The sequence below is a fragment of the Oncorhynchus mykiss genome, chromosome 3, assembly GCF_013265735.2.
Source record: "Oncorhynchus mykiss isolate Arlee chromosome 3, USDA_OmykA_1.1, whole genome shotgun sequence".
Taxonomy (NCBI): Eukaryota; Metazoa; Chordata; class Actinopteri; order Salmoniformes; family Salmonidae; genus Oncorhynchus; species Oncorhynchus mykiss.
The window spans coordinates 39338454-39344962 of NC_048567.1; positions in this window are offsets into that span (position 1 = coordinate 39338454).

Below are 6509 nucleotides of genomic sequence, written 5' to 3' on the forward strand. Positions count from 1 at the left end.
AAGAAAAAAACATTTAGACCAGAGAGGTGTGTAGCTGTAGCTCATGTCCAAAGTGGTTAGAACTCTGAAATCTCAACACTAGGTAGAGGCAATAACGTCACCTCCCGGATAATAACTGGTACGGCTGATTAGCTGTCCTAAGTAATGTATCTAGAAAGTGAATTTAAGTGGGACCATTCTACTACTCTTCAAACCAATGTATTCTACTACTCTCAACACCAATGAGAACCATCTACACGAATAGCTAGCCTATCTCAGCATCAGCAGAGGAAAGCAACAGTAGAAGAGACAACAGTGGGGGACTCCTTTTGGACAATCAGAGGCTTACAAGTGTGCCTCGGAAAGGCCCAACACCCTTCTTAAGAACACACCCGAAGTCGTAAAATGTTTTACTAGTAATTTTTATGCTAACTAGCTAGCAAGAGGTTGCATAGCAACAGCATCAACTTCCGGTAGACAGGCTAAGAGCTAGTACGTTCAACTGAAAGCATAGTGTTATTTTACAGTACACTAAAATTAACTTATAGTATATAGTGTGTAGTATATGCTCATTAAGTATGTAGTATACAGTATGTTAGTATGGGTATTTGAACACAGCTCATCCCTACTGCCTCTAATCTGGAGGACTCACTAAACTAAATGCTTAGTTTATAAATTATGTCTGAGTGTAGGAGTGTGCCCCTGGCTATCTGTAAATGAACAAATTAAATTGTGCCGCCTGGTTTGCTTAATATAAGCAATTTGAAATGATTTATACTTTTACTTTTGATAATGAAGTATATTTTTTGCAATTACATTTACATTTGATACTTAAATATATTTAAAACTAAATACTTTTAGACTTTTACTCAAGTAGTATTTTACTGGGGGACTTTCACTTTTACTTTTCCCATCACTGCTCACTTGATGGCCAACTGTCACGACTTCCACTGAAGTTGGTCCCTCTCCTTGTTCGGGCGGCGTTCGGCGGTTGACTTCCCCGGCTTTCTAGTCACCACCGATCCATGTTTCATTTTAGTTTTGTCTTCATTGTACACACCTGGTTTCCTTTCCATAATCAGTATTCCTTATTTAACCCTCTGGCTTCCATTTTTGTTTTGTGCGTGATTGTCGTTGTCAAGTGGTTTCTTTTATGTGCTCTGGATATTTATGTTTATCCTTGTTGGATCATTGCTTATTTTGAGTAAAGCTCATACCTGAGCTTTTACTCATACCTGTGTCCTGCGCCTGACTCCGCCTTATCCATTCACCTAGAACGTTGACACCAACAGATTTTCTTGTGGAGTTTTCATTCAATGGGGTTTTCAGTATATGTAGTTTAAGCCATCGCTTTAAATAGGTGCAACTTTAATTAGAAATTTGTCAACAGACTCAATAGAATACATTGAGAAATGGGTTCAGAATATAGGGATCAATGAACGATGGCCATCTATGCATATTTGTCTCCGTTTTAGCACCAACTGGTAGATTAAAATAATACTCTGATTTTGTAGATTATTTAGGCACATTTTAGTGTTAGGAAAGTATGTATGAATCATACAAAAATACAAAATAAATGGTTTGGAGAGCCTTTACATATAAAATACTGTATATTGCTGAATAAAAAAATACTGTGGTGTCCTGGAAGTTGCCTTATTCAAGTTCAATCCATTAAATATTGGGAGGTGGACAAAAGTGTACAATAGGGGTTGAATAATAATCCTACAAATCTACCCTTATTCTCACTTTTTATGACAATGTTCCAGTTGTCGTGGACCATGCAATACACTCCAGGCTAAACCTGCTACGTGTGGCCTCAATGATTCAAATAGGCTACATGTCTTAAATTATTGCACAATGTTAGCCTAATATGATCTACCAATCCTATCGACCCTTAGCAACAATTTACAAGAACGTGACAGAGGATAGAAAAGTACACGGAATGGAATGCAATGAAGCAAAAATAAGTGTATGTGGCTATTACTGACTGTGGCTCCCGATGACTAATATTTAACATGAAACAAATGGCAAATAAAATGGAGAAAAGCTTGAGCATACACTGCATTTGGAAAGAATTCAGACCACTTCCCTTTGTTACATTGCAGCCTAATTCTAAAATTGATTAAGTAAAAAAAAATCCTCATCAATCTACACAATACCCCATAATGACGAAGCAGAAACTGTTTTTTTAGATATTTTTGCAACCATTTGCTATGAGACCCGAAATTGAGGTCAGGTGCATCCTGTTTCCATTGATCATCCTTGAGATGTTTCTACAACTTCATTGGAGTCCACCTGCGGTATATTAAATTGATTGGACATGCTTTGAAAAGGCACACACCTGTCTAAGTAAGGTTCCACAGTTGACAATGCATGTCAGAACAAAAACCAACCCATGAGGTCGAAAGTAATTGTCCGTAGGCAAGATTGTGTCGAGGCACATATCTGCTGCATTGAAGGTTCCCAGGAATGTAAACTTTTTTTTCATTCAAATGCGTTTTTTTTTTTGGCAGAAATGCCTTCTGGAATATGTGAACTTTCATGTGCCTTAATAACAAACGTGTATGCCATCTGTAAATACAAATGTAAGGCTTAAATTGCGAGTCTAGTTGGTCTAGCCACAGAAAAAGGAAGGAACCTTCCCGCTAGCCATGATTGGCTGAGATAATGGCTGGGCTGGACATGCAGAGAGATGAGTTCGGATTGGACTGCCATTAACCTCTCTGAACCACCCATACCGGATCCGGGATAATTGTCATCAGCAACGCTGAATAGCATAGCGCCACAGTCATATAATATTACTAGAAAATATTCATATTCATGAAATCACAAGTGCAATATTGCAAAACACAGATTAGCCTTTTGTTAATCCACCAGTCGTCTCAGATTGTGAAATTATGCTTTACAGCGAAAGCAATACAAGCGTTTGTGTAAGTTTATAGATCGCTTAACAAAACAATAAGTACACTTAGCATCAGGTAACTAGGTCACTAAAATCAGAAAAGCAATCAAATTAATTGTTTACCTTACATGTTTTCACTCACGAGACTCTCAGTTAGACAACAAATGTTCCTTTTTTTCCATAAAGATATTTTTTATATCCAAATACCTCCGTTAGTTTGGTGCGTTATGCCCAGGAATCCACCGGAAAGAGCGGTCACGAAAACGCAGACAAAAATTCCAAATGATATCCATAATGTCCACAGAAACATGTCAGACGTTTTTTCTAATCAACTCTCAGGGTGTTTTTCAAATATCTTTTCAAAAACATATCAACCGGGACAGTTGGCTTTTCACTAGGACCGAGAGTAACAATCTCTTTTGCGCATAATTCACTCTGAGAGCCCCCACCTATCCACTTACGCAATGTGGTCGTTCACGCTCATTCTTCAAAATAAAAGCCTGAAACTATGTCTGAAGACTGTTGACACCTTGAGGAAGTGATAGGAAAAGGAATCTGGTTGATATCCCTTTAAATGGAGCAATGGGAGGTTATGGAACATGGAGTTTTCAAAATAGAAGCCACTTCCTGGTTTGATATTTCTCAGGGTTTCGCCTGCAATATCAGTTCTGTTATACTCACAGACAATATTTTGACTGTTTTGGAAACTTTAGAGTGTTTTCTATCCTAATATGCATATTCTAGCATCTGGTGCTGAGAAATAGGCCGTTTACTTTAGAAACGTTTTTTTTCCAAACATAAAAATAGTGCCCCCTAGCTTCAAGAGGTTTTAACATGCTTTTGACTATAACATGAGCTAGTCAGTATGTGAAGGTAATACTTTTTTACGCAGCTTTTTTGAAAGATATTACGTAGTAGAACTGCAATGGTGTTGCTCTCCACTTTCTGGAGGACCGAGTTTTGAAATCAGTGGAATACATGGTGGAATTATGATAACTAAGGAGATGGATTAAATTCTGCCGTTTGATTGCAAATATGCAGACAGTGTCAAAAAGAGGCTGTTGTATAAAACACCTGTCTCCGGATTACATCTTCAGACTAAGGTAATCATGACATCCATGACAGAGAGGGAGAAGCTTCCATCTATGTATATGGATAAAATAGTTTAGCTAGCTACATTTTCAAATATTACACACTTCTAATTTCGTCAGAAATGTGTTTTCATTCATCCCACTGTTGTCTCTTCTACTGTTGCTTTCCTCTGCTGATGCTGAGATAGGCTAGCTATTCGTGTAGATGGTTCTCATTGGTGTTGAGAGTAGTAGAATACATTGGTTTGAAGAGTAGTAGAATGGTCCCACTTAAATTCAGCTAGCTTACTGGCTCACTGGCTGGCTCACTAGGTAACGTGATGATCTGTGTAGTAATAATTATTCTAATCTCAGAGCCATTTGCATTGCAACCAGGTTCAACATACCGGCCCCTAAAAAAGACTCCACTATGCAGGTAACCATTTCAATATAATGTTCATGATGTCACAACAACAACTGTCGATAGATGTAGCTGGTAAATTCGCTGTGGCTATCTACTCCGATTTCAGAGCACTCGTCTGAGTGTGCCAGAGAGCAGAATAACTGACTAAATTACGACCACTCAACATCCGTTGAATATGGCCAGTGTCAGTAAACGTAGGCAAAAAAACATAATTAAATTGTTGCCAGCAGAACAGTTACAGTCACCAATGCTCTGGATAACATAAAAACAGCCTAACAAGCTCTGCTAGTGCGAGTAAAATGGTCAGAGTGAGCTGTTACCTCATTTGTGTCTGGAAGTAGCTAGCAAGCTAGCCTACATTAGCCAGTTAGCTTGGGTGCTTGACTGCTGTTGTTAGGTCAGAACACTTGAATCAACCCTATTCCTTGGCCCTATCCCCATTCCGTGCCCAGTGTGCGCTCTGAAACCCCCGAGAGTGAAACGCTCTGAATTTACGAACGGACAATCTGACAATACTCTGGGTTTACGAACGCCCAGAGCGCACTAAGAACACTCTGGCACTCCAGATTGAATTTATGAACACACCCGTAGTGTAAACCAGCCTTTAGTCTTGAAATCTTTGGTTGTTTAGCACTTGGCCTCACTTGTGATTCCTTAAAGAGCTGGGTGGAGCTAAAGCTTAAGAGGGTGTGAACGATTCTGAATTGGTGTAGACAAAGAAGAGCCCTCCAGTATGTGTACCAAAACATTCAAGGGCCATTTTCTCAAAGGTGAGGTTACAAGTTGACCAACTTTCAATGCAGAATTCTTTCACATTGTTCCTCAACTGTAGTGTATGATATACAATTTTTTAGCTCTGAGTCTCTACACAATTAAAAATGTTGCTACATAAGACCGAATCGACGCGGTCTGTCACAAATGGAAAAAGTTTGCAACCATCAAGACTCTTCCTAGAGCTGGCCGCCCTGCCAAACTGAGCAGTTGGGGATAAAGAGCCTGTGAGGTGACCAAGAGCCCGATGGTCACTCTGACAGAACTCCAGAGTTCCTCTGTGGAGATGGGAGAACCTTCCAGAAGGACGAACATCTCTGCAGCACTCCACCAATCAGGCCTTTATGGTAGAGTGACTAGACGGAAGCCACTCCTCAGTAAAAGGCTCATGACAGCCCACTTAAAGGACTCTCAGATCATGAGAAAAAATATTATCTGGTCTGATGAAACCAAGATTTAACTCTTTGGCCTGAATGCCAAGCATCACGTCTGGAGGAAACCTGGCACCATCCCTATGGTGAAGCATAGTGGTGGCAGCATCATGCTGTATGGATGTTTACAGCGGCAGAGACTGGGAGACTAATCAGGATCGAGGGAAAGATGAATGGAACAAAGTACAGAGATATCCTTGATGGAAACCGGCTCAAGACCACAGACTGGGGCGAAGGTTCACCTTCCACCAGGACAACAATCCTAAGCACACAGCCAAGAAAACACAGGAGTGGCTTCTGGACAATTCTCTGAATGTCCTTGAGTGGCCCAGCCAGAGCCCAGACTTGAACCTAATCGAGCATCTGTGGAAAGACCTAAAAATAGCTGTGCAGTGACGCTCCCCATCCAACCTGACAGAGCTCGAGAGGATCTGCAGAGAAGAATGGGAGAAACTCCCCAAATACATGTGTGCTAAGCTTGTAGTGTCATACCCGAGAAGACTTGAGGCTGTAATCGCTTCCAAAAATGCTTTGAAGTACTGGATAAAAGGGTCTGAATATTTTAAAATAAGGCTGTAACATAACAAAATGTGGAAAAAGTCATGGAGAATAGTGTTATTTCTATCAATAAAATGAAGTAGATGCTTTGTCCACTTGGAACCAGTAGGTTCGCTAAACCTTATTCATGGATTCCTAATGCGTAAATGTGGTGGAATTGATATTCTCACACTTATATTCAAGGTCAGAACACGCATAGAGGAAAGAGCATAAAAAGAGAATTACATTCCAGTGGGAATACAAATGATTTAGATGAAAAAAATGAGTTCGAGAAAAAGAAGGAAACAACACACAGAGAACACAAACTTGAAGGATTACACAAGAGGATGGTAGTCAAAGAGACAATGATTATATAACATGAGGGGAATGAAGAC